Source organism: Cygnus olor, chromosome 1 (assembly GCF_009769625.2).
Source record: "Cygnus olor isolate bCygOlo1 chromosome 1, bCygOlo1.pri.v2, whole genome shotgun sequence".
Classification (NCBI taxonomy): Eukaryota; Metazoa; Chordata; class Aves; order Anseriformes; family Anatidae; genus Cygnus; species Cygnus olor.
Window position 1 is genome coordinate 79,372,751 of NC_049169.1, and position 19,504 is coordinate 79,392,254.

Here is a 19,504-nt window from a genome sequence, read left to right on the forward strand (position 1 = left end):
GGCGGAACAAATTCTAGAATTGAACGTGCAAGTTTTCTTCCTAAAGACTCCCCAGATGCCCAGAAGAAGAGCTGCCATGGCACAACCCTCACCTCTGGCTGGGGTCGTGGTACTGCCCAGAACCCTCTGTTCTGGTTGAGGACTCTGATGTGGAACTGTTACACAGGCCCAGAGCTCGTGACTTCAGCAGAGTCAGAATGAGCTGTTCCCTCCTCAGAATTAACAGTCAGTGATCTCTTTGGTTGTATTTTTATCCAGGGCTGCTGCTCAGCCTTGTGACCTTTGTTTTGGCTGCCACGAGATCCTACCACCCAAGAACATGAAAACATGATTAATGGATGTCTGGCTTATGCTTTATGTTACATCAGCCCTCCACGTTCAGACTGGGTTGACAGATAGGCTAGGATTTCCCTCGTCTGCTCTCTGTCTGTTAAAAAGCTCTGGTTATTGATTTTTCTAATTATGTTTTCCCACAAATCCTGAGAATTATGTTTTCACTTTAGATACATTGTTCAGTTCTCATTCATGCTTGCAGCCTTCTGAAAAGTAGTCTCAGTCTGAGATCATCAAAGTGGACTGAAGAAGTTAGATGCTCATATTCAAAAGAACTTTAATTCCCTTGGGCTTCTCTGAGAAGCTTTGCCTCAGTTTTAAAACTCTTGAAAAAGCCAAGTGTAAATACACATGCAAGGAGGCCTGAGCAGCTATAAATGATGGAGACATCATACCCTCTAGCGGCAGCAACAAATGTCACTCATAAATCCCTGCAGCCCAAGCTGCTTCTCTGTGTTTTGGGAGAAGCTTTTGAGGATGGAAGCTCAAAGGGGGCAACGAAGTACATAGCAAACCTGACCTATACTCTTGCGGACCAGGCACCAGGCAGAGTCCTTTATAACACATTAGAATCCCAAGAATCAAACAGGAGGACTTGAAGAGAAAAATGAGTGATAACTATACCCAAACTCATGTACTTAATGGCATGTCTCTAGATACATGAAGTGTCCCCTTTATTGTTGTCTACTTCAACAGAATATAAATCAGGAATAACTGCAGGAAAGCCATTTGTATTTTATTTTCCTTTTCATCCATTTTATGTTCTTATATAGTCTTAGCTATTAACATAGAATCACCGCTAATTGTATGAAATAATGTAGTCAAATGTTAAACGTCTTGCACGCTTGGTTTACATTAGCTATATATCCTGCAGGGTTAAAAAATTTTGGAGGAAGCAATGTCTGCTGGGTTTGGGTATTATTAAAAGTATAAACATAAAAATTTACTGAGAACAGGAAAGGTTTATTACCTGACATTTGAGATCATATCCCTCTAGGTAGTTTTGTTCTTATACAACAGTTGTCTAAGCAAAGCAATGTTTAATTCACGCCTGCTAATATGTAGTGGGTTGAAGAAAGCAGCTTATGAATTTGCTTTTGAAAGTTCAGTGTTTGGGGTTTGCTAAGCTATTTGCCTGAGGGCAGGATGACATTCCTGTGGCATGTGCTGTCTTGAATTCCACATAACTCACACTCTTTTTTTTTTTTTGCCTAAAACCAGATTAAAAGAAAAAAAAATGAAAGAAAAAGAAAATAAAACTCAAGAAATAGACATTGCAAAAAGCAATAGGTCTTTAACTGCATTCTGCACTGTGATGAAGCATAAATTGTTTCTAAGGTTTGGTAATGGCATATCAGTGTAATAACCATTAGCTTAGAAACACATATTATTTACTGCAATACTGATCCCAATCTCCATCCCATATTCTTCCCAACATAATTCAAACCAAGGTTGCTTCATTTCAGTAATGCTCAGACTCATAGTTTTTCTGTTGTTACACGTTAGTGTAATTAATTTGAGGTCTCCGACTAATTTCTGCTTTCCCTATTTCAGGTTTCCTATGAAGGAGATTTACTAAAACGTGATGGCCAGTGTTGCTGTTTCTTCTGCTCTTGCCAGGGGCCAGAATGCTTCTGTAAGTCCTATTGCCACTGGCACTCCACTCTGCAGTAATTATTACACAGCCCATGTATCAGCACTGATAAATAAACTATTAATTTATAGGTTGGACTTCATAATCTTGGTTTTGTTCATTTAAAAGCAACGCAGGATGTATAAGTATCCTCAACTATATTCTTATTTTCTTTTCCAGCACCAGATAATATGCTAACATACTGAAGTAAAATGCAGTTTTTTAAGATTTCTTTTGCAAAGATTTTGTAATGGTCTAGCTGGGAGCATAGGGCTTCAGGCTACGTCCTCATGTGCCAAGCTTGTGCAGGCACACACATCTGTGCGCCAGACCCTAGGCATCCCCCTACAGCGTGCCACCAGTGAGACAAAAATTAAAAAACAGAAAAGACTCTGCTTAGCTGGTCCATACACACAAAGGGACAAACAACTATCCTAAGGGGTAACAGCCATTCGGATATTACTATTAAATGGCGTCTGGGAAAAGACAAGAGGTCCTTTAAGATTCCCCACGAGCAAAAGACTAAAAGGTTACTTTTCTTTTTTATTAGACATCAGAGATTATGTCCAGCCTGTTTTCATGACACAAGCCCTTTAGAAACCCGGCTTCGGTACTCCTACTGTTTGTGAAATGACTAATTTCACAACCCATGTGGAAATCCATAGAGAATAACAAACATGGGAGAAAGAAACAGGTTTGGCTGTGCATGTGGCATGTAAGTGAGAGAAAACAAACCCAGAGGCTTGGGTAAAAAGTAGAGTAGAGAGACTGAAGACAGAAAAAGTCACTGGGGAAAGGAGATCTCTGGAGAACAGGAAAAAGAGTAAAGGACCTCCAATAGCAGAGCTGAGAGACATGAAAACAGTCAAGGGACAGGTGAGTTGAGAAAACTGAATGTAGATGGAAACATGAGCAATCAAGGGCAAGAAAAGGGGTTTAGGTTTTCATTATTTGGGCTTGGCTGATGATACAGCACTGGAACTGTTCCTACTATAAAGAAAAGCCTGTCAGTAAGTGAAAAAAAAAATTCTACAGCCCAAACTCTCCCTACGTTTTGTAGCTGGTAGAAAAAGGAAAGTGAAGAGGCTGCAAGTTGAAAATGTCTTTTAGAAATGTACTTTGTTTTCCAGAGAAATGTGGGCATTTCTCATGACCTCTATTTTTTAAATAGCTAACAAAAACAGAGGCCTTTTCTTGCTCCCTTTGAAGTTAATAGCAATAATTCAATTACTGTCAAGTGATTAAGTTCAGAATAAGACAAAATAATGATGCTCCTTCAGGTAGATAAAGTACATAAAAAGGATTAAGAATCAAATAGAATTCCTAACAAATAGTTATTACCTTATGCTATTACTTGGACAAAAATTAGAATAAACTGTATGCCAAGCAAACTATTCTTGTCTTGTTTCTCTCACGCAGATACATGCATGAAAATTTGCAAACAAAGTTTCATATGAGACTTATCAGCTCCTCCTTCACTGAAAATCTTTTCAGTCTCTAAGAAAAGAAGAGACAAAGCTGATGTAGGCAATGGAAGAGAAAGACATTTCTGATTACGGATGATCAAACTGTAGCATCCTCTTTAGTATCGCTCTTCCTCATTGTCTGAGGAGAAACTGTTATAAAAATAATCCTTCAACCGTAGAAATAAGAAAATTCTTTTGGCCCAGCACACTTCTCTTTAAATGTAATTGTTACTTTTTTTCTGGCTTAATGTACCAGTCATTCTGTGTATTCTCAAGGTAGTTTCTCCTTGCTTCTATATCTATATTTTTGCTGCTAGACATCTTCCTGAACACTGACTCAATGATGCACCAAGCCTCTATAAGGCATAGTCATTTGGGAGATAAAGGTGTTCCCAGAGTTCACGTAGCATCAGCATGACTTGATGTGACCTCCTTCCTGCCTGCCTCAGTAGATTCTCAGCTGAGAAGCAGCAGTTTTAGACCCACCTGAATCTTGATGGATTCTCCCATCTTTCTACCCTGTTTATATATCACATTTTCCAACATTTTGCTTCATGAGGTGTCTTGGGTGTAGGCGGGACAGTTTCAATAGCAGGGAGCTGCAGGTCTGGCCTCTGTGAGATGAGGTCAGGGACTGCCCTGGGCTGGACACAGCTGGCTCCAGATGGTCCTAACCAGCTCCTGTGAACATACAACAGGGCACAGCTGAGCTCATCAGCAAAACTGCTGGCACCTCTGTGAAAATGTATATAAGAAAGGCCTACTACACAAGTAGGAGGGGGAAAAAAAAAAAAAAATGAATGTGAGAAACAGTCTTGTAGGCACCAAGTGGAAGGAGGGGGAGGAGATGCTGCAGGCACCAAGGCAGAGATTGCCCTGAAAAGTGAACAGTAGGGTGGGCATCTGGCCACAGTCCAAGATCAACCCACTGTAGAGGGTTAGGCAAAGCAGCAGCTGAGCATACTACAGCCCAAATCAATAGGATATATTTCAGACTTAACTCATCCTATGCACAATGCTTATACTTCAAGAGCCAAGCCAAAATAGCAATACAAAGTTACTTCATTCAAGGGATTCAACTTCTTGAAGTCCTGTCTTGAGCCTATTGTCTGTCTCTCAGTCTGAGTAGATTTGGTATAAAGAATATTTCTCTTCCTGAGATGATGGTGATTTCATTAATCCTCTGCACTAACCCCCTTACTGACAGGTATGACTAGAGAATGAGTGGTATTATTTAACTACTTGGTGTCACAGCTTATGGATTGATGTAGGTGGGGACTGATGCTTCTTATTCAAGCTTTTCTTTTCCTCTCTTAGGGAAAAGTATGTTCTCTATTTTTCTCCAGGTCTTTCAGTACATTCCCTATGGCATTTCAGAAATAATTGGTAGCAGTAACAGAAGATCTGCAAGACATTTTTGTGTCAGCACCAATTCTACCCCTTCCCTCCATGACCAGTGAATCTGTTTTCTCTTCCAAGCCCTTTTTCCCTCAGAAACATCTGCCGAAGCTATAATTTCTTTGCCCAGCTGTTTTGACAAAAAAAAATACTGTTATTCTTAATATATATACAAGTTATGTATTGCTGTTTGTTGAGTTGTGTTGCTTGTTATTCTGTGCCCAGATAGCCTTTTTTGCTCTGCTCTCCATTTTCTTTTTAATGAAGGAACACTTGAAGAGCCAGTTCCCATGAGATATAACATCCTCTGCCAAACTGAACACCCTTTCGGCTGTAAGTGCTTTTGCATGGTTCTAGAGGGCAGAAAGGCAAAAGGAGCCTAACCAACCCTTGCACAAGCACTAGGTATTATAAGGTCCTGCACTTCTTTGAAGTAAGATGTCATTGTGCTAGTCATCCTCTCTACATGGATTAGGAGGGCAGAGAAGACCAAACATGCACACACACACCTCCCATGAAGAATAGTATAGTAACTGCAGAGCTCTGAGTGCATGTTAGTCACAGACACAATGCCATGTGGACTTTTCTCTGAAGTAATATTTCTGCTCACTGCCAATATCACAGAGCTGTTCTCTAACAGCAGTTGCTACAGTACTCTCTATTTTTGTGTTTTGAGTGTGAGGTGATGGCTCTGTCTATGTGAGTGAGTGGGAACCATGTGAACATACATAGGAAATTATTCTCTTGGCTCTGGGATAGCTGTTGAACGGGGCAAGTCCCAATGGTCTGCATTTGTTTCTAATCAACAAGGTTTGCACTGTAACAAGAAACATAAGACACTCTCCTGCCATGGGCAAGGTTCATTACACATAGAAGAGCACACACACTGCTTTCAGAAGAACTGCTAAGAAAACACGCAGAACGATTTTAAACCTTGCTGGTCTGTGTTAAAATCTGACAGTGTAGTTAAAAATGACATTAAGACTTCTTCTGTAGAAACATTCTTTAGCAGATTGGACCACAATAACCCTAGAAATTTACCTTCTGACTGTTCAAAAGAATTTTGTCAGAAAGAAAGAAAGAAACATGAAGCACATGATACCCTTAGTACATCTCTCTTGTCTCTTTCTTAACCATAATAATTTCATCTTCACCAATGCCGCCTCAACAGGGTGAGAAAAAGTTTCCAGGACCAGATAAAAGAGAAAGCAGATTGCAAGCTGTAACAAAGGAAAGCCTGCTTAAAAGTCAGCTGAACTTTACTGGGCGTAACCTAGACATTGGGATCAAGGGTATGAAAAAAGTCAAACTATTTATTGGCCCTTGCCAAGGTATTCTTAAAATTTGGCTGGAGCTGGAAGAGCCACGGCCTTCCATGGGTGGTTTTATCACTTTAGGGAAACAGATCAAGATCATTAACTTAATTTCTTGAAATTATTGAAGTCTGTTCCACACTATGACCTTCAAGACAGGTGGACTGTGTTAAAAAAAAAAAAAAAAAAAAGGTAACCAATATGATTCTGGATAAGAAAAAGCTTGATTAGGTATTAAAGAGAGAGGAAGCTTAGCCTCAGAATTTGCATGCAATGTGGGAATCTATCTTTAACTTAGACATTTTTTTGCAACTGGAAATATTTTATTTCTAGCTCTTCTTGCTCCTTCCCCCATACCCTTCCATTCTCTCCTCCTCTTTTCTAGTTTCTTCTCTGCTCCATTTCTCCAAATTTTAACAGTGTTGAGAACTAGGCACACAGTAGTTTGTGCGGAAGCATGTTATTTAGGGACTGCTAGTGAACTTATGCAATATGGATCTGATGGGGAAAAAAATAATTAAAATAACTTTATATCTTCAAAAAAATCTGTATAATCCTCATTCATGGCATTTACAGCTAGCTTAGATTGTCTTTCACTCACTGAGATTTTTCTGTGAATGTTACATGGGCCTGCTTTGTACACCAACTGATCCTGTGGCTGGCTCTATTGAGAGATCTTCCTTGCATTCAGGCAACGAAATATCTGGAAAAGAGAGCTCAGTGAAGCAATCTTTTCAACAGTATCCTTATCTCATATGAGACATATGAGAACATACTCCAAGTTAGAAAAGACCAAAGAATGACATGCCCTGAAGAGAAACTGAAATGACTGTAAATGTTTGACTGAGAAGAAGAGCAAATACAAGAAGATATCATAAGCACTTGAAAAATAACGTATGTTGTGAGGAAATCACACTGCAAGCTTCTGTTCATAACAGTCCGCAAAACAATAATGATGTGTACCTAATCACATTTAATTGCAGGAAGTTTCAAAGTGGTAAAATTAATAATACAAGGAATAAGTATAGAAGGAAAAAAAAAGAATCAATGAAACCAAAAATTTAGTCATATTCAGAATAAGACTGAATATCCTTATGCATATGTGTAACCATTTTATAACAACAAAAATGTTGTGTCACATAATGCAGATCAAGTTTTCAAGTAGTGTTGGAAGAAGAAGAGAGGAGAACCCTTTACCCTCACTTCTGCATAGTATGTTGTCCTGGTTTTGGCTGGGATATAATTAATATTCTTCATAGTGGCTGGATTTAGGAGAAAAATAATGTTGACAACACACTGATATTTTAGTTGTTGCAGAGCAGTGCTTATACTGAGCCAAGGACTTTTCAGCTTCTCATAACTGCCCTGTCAGTGAGGAGGCTGAGGGTGCACAAGGATCTGGGAAGGGACAGAACCAGGACAGCTGACCCAAACTGGCCAAAGGGATATTCTATATCATATGACATCATATGGGACAACAAAAACTGGGAGGGTTGGATGGGGGTGGAGGGAACCACTGCTCGGGTGCTGGCTAGACTTTGGTCCGTGGGTGATGAGAAACAGCATTGTTGCATATTTTTTAATTTATTTATTAATTATTATCATTACTTTCCTTTCCTTTTCTATCCTATTAAACTCTTTTTATCCCAACCCATGAGCTTTAACTTCTTTTCCTACCAATTCTCTCCCCCATTGCACTCAAGGTGGGGCGGGGAGTGAGTGAACAGCTGTGTGGTCCTTAGCTGCCTACCAGGTTAAACCACAACATAGGTCTTTCTTAGTGATATCTTCCACATCTGTGTCAAAGACAGAAGGCTTGCTTTCATGGCTATTGGTTCCTACCCAGTATGCCAATTCCTATTTTCTTTGAGGCTGAACGATCTTGCAATTGAATGAGACCACTCTTGTCACTTGCATATCATTGCATGCTGCTACTGTGCATTAGGCAAGAGGGGAAATAAATCAGCAGACTAGATTCTAAACTGGTATAAATCATCTGATCTCAAGTAATGCTTGGTGAACTATGTCTACATGTAGCAGGAGCTGTCTGATACTCTTCCTCAGTCAGTCCTGCCAGATGTCCTTCTTTGTTTAAAGGTTATGAAAATACATCCTTGGGGTACGTTTGTATGTGAAACGATAGTAACTGGGAGAAGATGACATAGTAGGTAGCCTGTAATTCCAAGAGAATAAATTTTGAGCTTTCTTATGTTCTGCATTACTACTGCTGAACAACTGCACCAAATATACTGCTGTAATGTTGCTAATGGGTATCTTTTTTTTTTTTTTTTTTTTCCAGGGTTTGCTTATATTGAAAGAAAGTCCCTGACTGTGAAAGCTATAATGATACTATGAAATGTCTGGACCTTCCACTTTACAGGGGAAATATTGTGCTGCAACACATCTCCAGATGTTGAATTCGTTCTATCAGAATGTGTGCTGGGCTATCTTATGTTGAAATCTGAGAGGGAGGAAATCCTCCAGTTCTTTGTTATGTTGTTATCAAGACAGGGCTGGAAGAACTAAAACTAAAGGAAAACAAAAGTTCCTCCTAAAAAATAATAATAAAAAATCCCCCATAGCAAAATCCAAAAAGTCAAAAGGAAAAAAAAAAAAAAAAGGAGAAAAATACATCTCTTCTAAAGGAATTACTCCATTAAATAATTTCACAAAGGGCCTGTGCCAGACTGCAGTCCCTTGTAATAACATAACTATAATGATTCACTCAGTCAAGAGCTCATGAGTTGTCAATAACCACTGTATTTCATGGACTTTTCAGATTCAGTAAGAAGTAGCAAATTAACGATCAGTAAAAGCTCATATATACTATAGGCCATTTGTTTTTTTCCTGACCATTTCACAATAGTTTTGAGGAGTTGGATGTCATGATTTGATAGGCCACTCTGGACAGGAAAAGAGTCCCAGCACCACTAATGCTGCTCAGAACAATCTGAGTTATGGATGGATCTTCAAATTTGGTGTGTTGTCCATTCTCCTGACTATGCTTGCTGCTCCAAAACACATCATCAAAATCTGTGTACCAAATCATACCTTACCAAAAACACAATGAGGATAAGACTCAGCCATCAGCAACTCATGACCAATTGCTGTGAGATTCAAACTTCTATTTTCTCCACTGAGGAAAAAAAGTCTTTAACCTCTTTGGATGTGCTTTAACACATACATGTTGGACTTCGCTGCCTTTTCTGCTCCTCCCCTAAGCTTTTAACTCTCCCCACATGTAAATAAATATTTGTTCTTTATTCCTGAACTGCAATAGTCATTGATATTTTTGTGAGAGAAGTAGAAGGACTTGGGAACACAGAAAAAAAAAGTTCCTCAGGGGATTTACAGACTACAATTGTTTGTACATAGAGTAATCATTAAATAAAAAAAATAATAGCAACAAGAAGAAGAAGATGTTTATGAATGGATTATTAAAACATTTTTATTGAGATGGTGGGCAGACCTCTTAAATCTACAGAAGTGCCTCAGAAAGCCAAGCATTTAAATACATTTTCACTAGGAACATGTATGACAAGAAGGTGGATTTAAACTGCTGAATAGGTCAGATTTATGTGACCCATTTTCTGCCCCTCCTAGGTAAGTCCAGCTCTGAACTCACTTCTTTTCCTTTCTTACAGTCCTCTGTACAATGACCTGATACATTCCTGATACAAGGAAGGAATATGCCTTTGCCCCTAGAATAGAGAGGAAGAACAGAAAAAAGTTTACATAAGGGCTTTTCTGTTGGAGTTGAGGGCACGAGGGAGAGAAGATGGTTATGAATGGTTTGGAAATGTACTAGAACAAATTCATTTGTTACAAATGTTATTTCCCAGTTACTTCATTCGAGTTGACTTGCAGTACACAATAAGATGTCATTCCCTAAAAAAAAAAAAAAAAAAGCCTTATTCCTGAAAGCATTATTTACTTATAGGATACTCTACCAGTATAGAATAGCAAGTGAGCGCAAGTGTTTGGAAAACTCCAGGTACTTAAAAACCATTGAAAGTTAAATTCTCTGTCATCTTTCCTCTCTTCTAAGATCATAAAGTTTACAGGGTGGAAGATAGGGGGAAAAAATACTTAGCGTCTGCTTTGTGCAATCACAAAGGTAATTCATGAACATATACATGCATGCATGCATACATACATATATATGTAAAAAAAACACTTGCTAGAATGTAAGTGGAATGAGCATTATATCCATGGGTGAGAAAAGCTGTTCCTGATTAACTGTATAATAATAGTAAATTAGACTGAGGCTGAGGTCAATCTGATAGGTGACGGAAGATCTCTACATGAGAAATGAAATAAATACAAGTACAGAAAGGATGAATGAGAGAAGCCAGAAGCAGAACAGAAGAGGAGTATTGTCTGAGTGACTGTCAGTTAGCAGAGGTGTCATCACAACTCTTCATTTATATAGTAGCAAGGGCAATGATTACTTCACATGAAAAACATGAGAAATAAACTGACTTTTTCATCTCTGAGTGTTTTTCTTTCATATTATTCCCGGGTAGCAAAAGTTCTAGGGAAATATCTGTGGCCTTAAGAGCTATTAAAGAACAGATCACCTTAAGAGCTATTAAAGTACAGATCAGTGAAAAATGCATTAGAACATCTCTTTATAAAAGTTAAAACCAGTGGTATTAACTAGTTTTGAAACTTTATTAGTTAAGTAGCATTAACTAATTTTGAAACTTTATTTTTATGGATGCACTTTGAAACTTTATTTTTTTTTGATGTACTACAAAAAATGCAGTTTTCATCTGCTTTGTCCATTGCTTAAATGGATAGGTGGTATGTAAAAAAATATAGTTCCATAGAGATGTGCAAATTTTTATGGCTTAGTTTGAAGCACATTTCCTAGTTTTATCTTCTCCTGTAGATAATAACTGATAGTATTAAAATAAGAATGAATGGTTTCTCAAACCAGTTGCTTGCAGCATTTTAAAATTTAGATTTGATGTTTTAATTTCCTTTGGGACACTTACGAAAATTTATTTTGGTCCAGTATTGAGTGGTGAGCTTAAATTTGCTCTCAAGTTACTAAGCTTTCAAATTGTGTTTTTCTAACATTCTTCAAAAGCATTTGAAGTCATAACCTTCAAATCTGATCCATTTATCATTTTTACATATCAAGCCAAATCTGAGTACATACATGAGCTGACTTTGTAAGCATGTAATTTTTTCCCCAAATATTTTTATTAAAACGTTGACCTTAACTCCTAACATAATAGGGATATCTACTCTTGTCATAGTTAAACTTTATAAGTTCTAGAATGTGAGGATTCAGTGTACAAATACCAAGCCAAGCAGTAAGAGTTTGATACATTTTGCTGACATATCTAACCAAACTGGTGAACAAAAATACTCAAATCAGACTATGAAACATTATATAATGATAGCCAAAGAAAGGTTATTTACGTGAAGGGTGTGTTTATATTTACAAGCTTTTCAAGAGATAGAGCTCTGGTCTAGAGAACCTCTAATAAAAACTCCATGATTCTGGTTTTGCAGGATCTACAGCTTGAATTGGAATAGATGATAACCTTCCTCTCAAAAACATGACTTTTTTTTCTGTTTCTTTTTTTTTTTTAAGTACCAATACTTATTTTAAATTGGTTTTAAATACTTCATATGTTAACTAGGTGGCAGTAAGCAAATTTTAAAAAGTCTTTCTCACCCTGATACCAAATTCTCAACAGAATTGTTAGCAGAAAAACAGGGAAAATATCACCAGCTGGCACAAAAATAAATAAATAAATAAATAAACAAAAATCTTAGTAGACTACTATAGGCAAAGACTGACTAATTATTCAGTATTATACAGAACAGTTAGTTTAAAATATAAAAATCTGTCATTTGGGGCCAGCTTTAATTTTATCAGTAACCCAGGAATAAAGCCAGCCTCTTTGCTGTTGTTTTTTCCCCTACACGTACTGACTAAGGCGTGCTTAACTCCCATCCCAAATCTTTGTTCCCTTCATTATGAAACTAGTATTAATCTTCCTACAAAACAGAAGATACTTCTCTGCCTTCAGCATGATGAGAGGAATTGATATGGCTGATAACAATCAGTTATTCACTACTGGGTGAGGGGATTGGTAACAGAGCAAAATGTTAATGAAGGATTAGGTGTTAGATCTGGGATCTGGGAAAGATCACTTCAGAGATTATTTAAAATATGTTAAATCTTTCCTCTGGCAACAAAATCACCACCTGAGTGAAAGGGACATCAGCAAGGAGACTAAATCTCATCTCCTGCCTGCCAACATTTCACTCAGTGACTCCCATCAAGTCAGCACAAAAATATGCCACCACACATGGATATTGTTCAGTTTCTAAAACAAACATGCAGGCAAATGTCTCCATAGGATAAAATACAGCAGAGTGAAGTCTCCACACCTAGTCATATAAGCAGGGTTTTACTCTGAGGAAAGTGGGCCCTCTAGGATGAGGCAGAGGGAGTTTTAGTGGCAGTGCAGTTGTGGGATCCAGCTCCTGTCTGGTTGCTGGTTGTTGGGCTGGAGTAAGGTCTCATGCTAGGCTAAGGCCCTAGAAATGGGTTTCTCCAGCCTAATGCCTCACATATTTCTTAAGTTTACTCTGGCTCTGTACACAGATTTTCACACAGACAAGCTCCCCAGACTAAGCCTCTGAGCTGGGATGAAGTCATATTTTGAATCAGTAGTGCATGCTTTCAAAAGGAGATTTTCACCCCAGGATTCTCATATTCAGTGTGTGTAGCTCAATATCCCACATGCATTGTACTGGGCACACAAAACTTCAAGTCCCCAAAATGCCGGTCTGCTAGAAATTTTGACTTGCAGCCCTTTAAATTAACATAAAAGTTTTCACCTACATTTTTTCTTTATCTCATATTGAAATATGAGTGAAGAGAAAAGCTTAAAAATCTGGCAAGGTACAGAACACCTTCTAAAAGCAAAGAAGGTCTGGGTGCCTCCTGGTGCCTGAGGTCTAAATCCTTGTTTTACGGAGTCCAGCATGCTATTCCCGTTTCTAGGAGACAATTCCTACCCTCTCACAAAATAAAGAGATGTAAATTTTGAGAGCCAAATTCCCAGAGTTTGGTATCCAACCAGAAGACTGACAAACAGGCATATTATATATGGCTTAATGTAATATATGAGCATGGGAGCAATATTTATCCCTATTTGGCATATGTCTTTACTCATGACTAGGGAAAAAAAAAAAGGATAGGCCAATTTTCAATAATTCACACAGAATTTCTCCTAGCTAACAGCTATCTTGTTGCCTTGTCACTTTTAGGCTACCGAAGTAGGTAAAGACAGAAACAACCCAGAGTCATATAAAACAGTTCTTCTGTGGAACATGAATCATTTGTTACTCCCACAGTTCAACCACCTTTGACAACAAAACAATGGGTTCCCTTCTGCATTTGTCAATTTTGCTACATACACCAGTTTAAATAGTATAAAGTGAACAGGAATATAAGGTCTTTTCACTATTTCCACTAATTTGCCTTTATTAGAACAAATCCATGATATTCTCAGGGATTAGGGCCATACAAAGTCTGTTACACTCTCAGTCACACTGTTCCTGATTTTAACACTAAAGCGTAGAAATAGAGTTGAAAAGAAATTATTTGCATCCAAATCAGAGATTAGCCGTTAAATGCTGTTAAGTACCATATGCCAAACAGGTTTCAGTGCTTGATGAATAGTTCCTGTGAGTGCTGCTCTTGAGACAGGCCCGTCACTGTCCTGACTGCCCTGGAGCCCACAAGCTTTTCAGGGGAGAAGCAAAAGGAGGAGACAGCAGACTGGGAACTGTTTCAGACTTTATTATCATTCCTGAAATTTCATGAAGTTCATTAGAGAAATTATGTTTGTGGGTGTTGATTGCGTTGGGTTTTCTTCTCTTCATAAACTGCACAAAAATGCAATTTGCAGTTGGCTAGGCAGACAATGCCCACAGCTAGTGTGTTCTGGGCAGAGAACACTCTGTGGCATTCATTTAAATACAGCTTCATTTAAATTTTCATTTCATTTCTATTCAGCTGGTTATCTAAATGTGTTTTGCAAGTGACAATTTAGAGTTGGAGACAACATACTTTTTCCTAAACCGAAGTCACCTAGCCTCAAGCCACTGTATTAATCTGTGATGTATTTAGTATATTCAGCCTGTGCAGGCTGAAGCAGAAAGGATACATTGTAGAGAGCAGACTGCAGCATAGTATTAGAATGCAAAAGCCAGAAAAATAAATAAATAAATAAATAAATAGAAATAAAAAATCTGTGTCCAGCAGCCACACCAAAGAACTTTTTTTTTTTTTTTTTTTGTGCTTATTACCAACAAATCTTGTCACATTATTTTAACTGTGAGAACTACATAGGCATTTGGGTATTGGGTTTACATGGCAAAGGTTTGGTAGAGGGAAGACTCCAGGGGTGGCCTCTGTGAGTCCAGAAGCTGGCCCATGCTAGGTAAAAGCCAGTTCTGGATGGCTCCAAAAGGGACCTGCTGAAAGCTGAGCCAATGAGCAACATCGGTTGCACATCTGTGAGAGCATATTTAAGAAAGAAAAAAATAAAAAATAAAAATGCTGTGCAACAGCACCTGGAAAGAAAAGTGAGAGAAACAGCTCTGCAGACATCAAGGTCAGTGAAGAAGGAGGAGAGGTGCTCCAGGCACTGTAGCAGAAGTTCCCCTGCAGCCCATTGAGAGGGCCAGGGTAGAGCAGACTGTTCCCCTGCAACCTGTGGTGCATCATGGTGGAGCATATCTCCATGCTGCAGCCCATGGAGGAGCCCATTTTGGAGCAGGTGGACCTGGCCTGAAGGAGGCTGCAGTCCACAGAGAACTCCTGTAGGAGCAAGCAGAATCTGTGCCAGAACTGCAGCCCATGGAGAGGAGCCTGTGGTGGGAGCTGCTGCCCATGAGAGACGCATGATGGAGCAGTTCACTCTTGAAGGTTGGACCCCACAGTATGGACCCATGTCGGAATTCTTGAAGAACTGCAGTTTGTGGGAAGCCCATGTAGGATCAGTTTGGGAAGGATGGCATCCCATGGGAGGGACCCATGCTGGAGCAGAGGATGAGCATGAGGATGAAGGAATATCAGAGGTGAAGTGTTACGGACCAACCACAACTCCCATTCCCTATTCCCCTGAGCTGCTCAGGGGGAGGAGGTAGAAGAGGGTTGATGGGGGGGAAAGTGTTTGCTTTTAATTTGTCACTGCTCTAGTCTGTTAATAATAAGCAATAAACTATACTAATCTCCCTATGCTGAGTCTATATTGCCCACGACGGTACTTGGTGAGTGATCTCCTTGCCCTTACCTCAACCCCTGAGCCTTTTTTCATTGTATTTTGTCCCCCCTGTTCCTTTGAGAAGGGGGAGTGAGGGAGTGGTGTGCTGGAGTTTAGCTAGCCATCAGTATAAAGCCACCACAGTATGATAGGTCTTCACAAATGGAGAGTGCAGTAACATGGTAATTTCCTGAGACAGTCTGCCTAAAAGTTAGTCTTACAGGTCCAAAATTACAACATGGGTATCTGTCTAAAAGTAAAAGGATAAGATCATAGGTGATGTGAAGGGTAGCTGGATGGACACATTCTTTGTGTATGTTGGGCCATGAGAGAGACTGAGTATGCCATAGCCAAATTGTAACCCACCCAACTACAGAATAAAATTAATGTAACTACGAGATATAGCCCATGCTCAAAATGAAACACCTGTGCTTAAAGAGGCTTTTCATGGAGCAGATAAACATGGAAATTCTGTTATCCAAAGTGTTATTTACCCTTTAGTCCTGCTAATGACAGAGAACTTTTAACAATCAATTCTTGATGTCTTCTGTTCCTTTTTCTCTAAATGATGTCATCCTCTCCCTCCTGATGAAGACAAACTCATACCAATCCTAGGGTTCTAATTCCTAAAAGTGTGTATATGTTTAATGGAAATGGGGCAGAAATCTAGAGTCTCCCTCATAACTGAGTGCCTTTATCACTAGAATATGAGGTCACTTTTACACTTTTATCTTGCTCTTCTGCAGAACATTTAGCAAGACTATTGAAAAGGCAGCTTTAGCAATTAAGCACAATCAAGAGTACGCAGCAATTACAATACACATCTAAGGTACAGGAGACTGTCCCAGAAAGGTGTCGGAATTGAGTCTCCCACATTCTTGGTGAATGCTCTAACTTGTAGTTTTTCCAAATGGATACATCTACAACTTTAAGGAGCTTCGGGGAACAAAATGTAGGTGAGAATTTAGGCATTTCTAAAGAGCAGTAGACAATTAACTGGATTCATTATGGCTGAAGTTTTAGAGTTAAGCACTTAGAGGTGGTTTTAGCACACATTGTGGGGGTTGGTTGTCCTATTCATATGTGTATGTGTATGGTGGGGGGTAGGGGTGGATTTTGGATGTGCGGGTGCTTCAGTTTTTTTCTCTTAACTGAGTACTATATACAGCTGCTTCCCAGATGCCCTGCTAACTTCCCATAGATGTCTGAGCAAAAAGACATAAAGGTATGCATGGCACTCAAATGCTTAGCAACGTTTGGAAGAACAGAAGGAATAGCGGTGAAATATCACGAGTCTGATGTCTTACCACTTACCCGGTGGGGCAGGGTGCAGTCACTTGCCGAGGCGATCAGCCCGGGGGCAGACGTGTCCTGCAGGGAGCGGGGGATGGCGGTGGGCAGGGGTGTCCCTACACCAAGGCCACTAGAGGGAGCCCCCAGGACCTGGCAGCCCTCACAAGGGCCGCTGGCGATGCCTAGGCAGAGCCGGGAGAGGCCCTGCTCTGTCGTACAAAGGCAGCCCCTGGGGAGCACGGCATGGCAGGGCACACAGGGCAGAGGATCCTTCCCCCCTCAGGAGACCGGCACACCTCCCAGACAGCAAACCCCACCATGGTCTCCACCAGGCAGAAAGCTCTTGCCAAAAGGACTGGCAACCCAGACCCACTATCTGCCCCAAAATGTGGCCGTTCAGGTCTCCAGCTGCAAGTTGTGTCTGAGATACTGCCTGCGTATTTTGTGAGCAGGTGGAGGAACTAATCAGCCTGGTGGCAGAGCTCAAAGAGGAGGTGGAGAAATTAAGGACCACCTCACCTACCCAGGTGCCTTTACACAATAGGTTTGAGGATTTGAAGCTTGAGGGACAGGTAGATGAGGGTGTGGTAGAATTGCTTAGGGCAAGGAAGTTGGCTCCATGCCTCAAGACTTCCTCCACCAAGAAGGAAAGAAGGGTAATGGTTGTAGGTGTGATATATGGAGTAATAATTCGTGTCAAGAAGATGGTTGATGTTAATAAAGAAAGGGGAGATGTGGGAGTGTGGCTATGGGGGTCGACAAGCCCCATGGTTGGTGATAACATCGGACTCTTAACGATGAGGCCATCAGGAATGTAAAGAGTTTAGAGGGAACAAAAAAGGGTGATTCAGGAGACGCCATGCCGTCTCGGGTTGCTTGTTCTCCCGCTGTTAAGGCATGGAAGTTGCTGGGGGTTTGCTGGTTGCCGGGCAAAGTTGTTCGACAAGTGAAGAGTTAGTGGAAAAGGACTGCTGTGGGGCGAATAGTGTAAGAAGGGAGCCTGTCCTCAGTATGGGATGCAACACGATATGATGAAGTTCTGTCATCAATACAGTAGTAGCAGTTACTGATCCTAAAAGAACCCTGGTGCCCGTGTGGTCGTTACGCCACAAATGGCACCCGAACAGGGACATGAACAACAGGAACAGGGACAGGCTAACAGAACAGGGACCAGGACAGGAACAGGGACATTGATCACCTAATGAAGATGGGTTTGGCCAAACTCAGCAAACCGCTCTAAGAAGCTCGTACAGAAAGTCGCTGGAAATAGGCGCACTGGAGCTGGAAGGAAGCTCAAGCTGAGAGAAGCGGACCCGCGCACACAACTGCCCCTCGCTGGCCGAAGGTAAGCAGTTGCGTGCTATGGGGAATCATGCATCCTTAGAAACAAAGACTTTCCTGGTAACCTTACAGCTTATTCCCTTTATTAACAATCAGACAGTTTATGATCCTGAAACATGGGACCAAACTGAGGTCAACGTGTGGGACTCTGCTACTAAAAACGACAAGGTTGCGGTGGTATTGCTCGACACCTGGCGAGCAATCTCTGGGGCCTTGAAGAGCCATATGCGACCACAATCAGAAGCGTGTGGTTTGCCAGACAGTGAGGCAGCTGCGGGCTCGTCCACCGATCCTTCTGCTACACCATCTCCCCCCCCGCCGCTACCGCCATCGCAGGCCTTTGCTGTTATGCCCCCTGGTGACCTGGACGTTCCTTTTGATCCAGGCCCTATAGGCCCTGAAAAGGAGCTGGATCTGTTTCCCTTCGATCCGGGAGGAATAGGATACATAAGGCCCGAAGGGCGAGTTGCTTAACAACTTAAAGCGAGACATATTGTTCCCACGACTAGCCCTGGAATTCTCCGGTGTTTGTAATCAAGAAAAGGAATGGAAAATGGAGACTGTTATATGATCTGAGAAAAATTAATGAAGTCATGGAAGATATGGGAGCACTTCAACCAGGATTACCAACTTCAGCTATGCTCCCCCAGTCATGGACATTAATAGTAATAGACTTAAAGGATTGTTTGTTAAACACTTGCCAGAATTCGGAAAATTTTGCCGTGTTTATGTTTCAATTGATACCTTTTCTGATTGTACACATGTATAGGCATACTCGGGTTTCTTATGAATATGTAAAAGCAACGTTCAATATATTTAGAAAGTTCGACGGTTGTGTGTGCATGTTGGTAGAGCATAGACTCCCCGCGCACCCAGCGCTGTTTACTTGCCTTTTATAAATATTACTAAATTCAGATTGAGTTGTATCTTCATTTATAACATAGGCGACTCCCTTCTAAGGGGAACAGAGGGCCCCATATGTCAGCCGGACCCTACCTGTAGGGAAGTCTGCTGCCTAGCTGGGGTCCAGGTCAGGGACGTTACCAGCAAACTTCCTGGCCTGGTTCACCCCTCCGATTATTACCCCTTAGTGATAATTCAGGCTGGCAGCAATGAAATCGCTAAGAGAAGCCAGAAAACTGTCAGAAGGGTCTTAAAGGATAGGGGCAGTTAGTGGATGGAGTGGGAGTGCAGGTGGTATTTTCCTCCGTCCCTTCAGTGGTGGGGAGGGATGCTGAACAGACCTGAAAAGCCTGGCTGATTAATACATGGCTGAGAGGCTGGTGCTGTCGCAGGAATTTTTTTTTTTTAATATATTTTTTTTTTGACCATGGTGTTGTTTACTTGGCACCTGGCCTGATGGCTGCAGGTGGATCCCACCTGTATCAAAGGGGGAAGAGGATCCCAGCCCAGGAGCTGGCAGCG

General features: G+C 40.6%; 1 long non-coding RNA gene across 1 annotated transcript in view; it reads left to right on the forward strand.

Moving 5' to 3' along the window:
- Window positions 1-8,665, forward strand: part of LOC121074239 — a 192,610-nt gene extending 183,945 nt beyond the window's left edge. The window contains exons 5-6 of the long non-coding RNA XR_005822224.1: window positions 1,888-1,969; window positions 8,443-8,665. This is a non-coding gene — a long non-coding RNA (uncharacterized LOC121074239). The remainder of the gene's footprint in view (window positions 1-1,887; window positions 1,970-8,442) is intronic.
- Window positions 8,666-19,504: the final 10,839 nt, after the last annotated feature.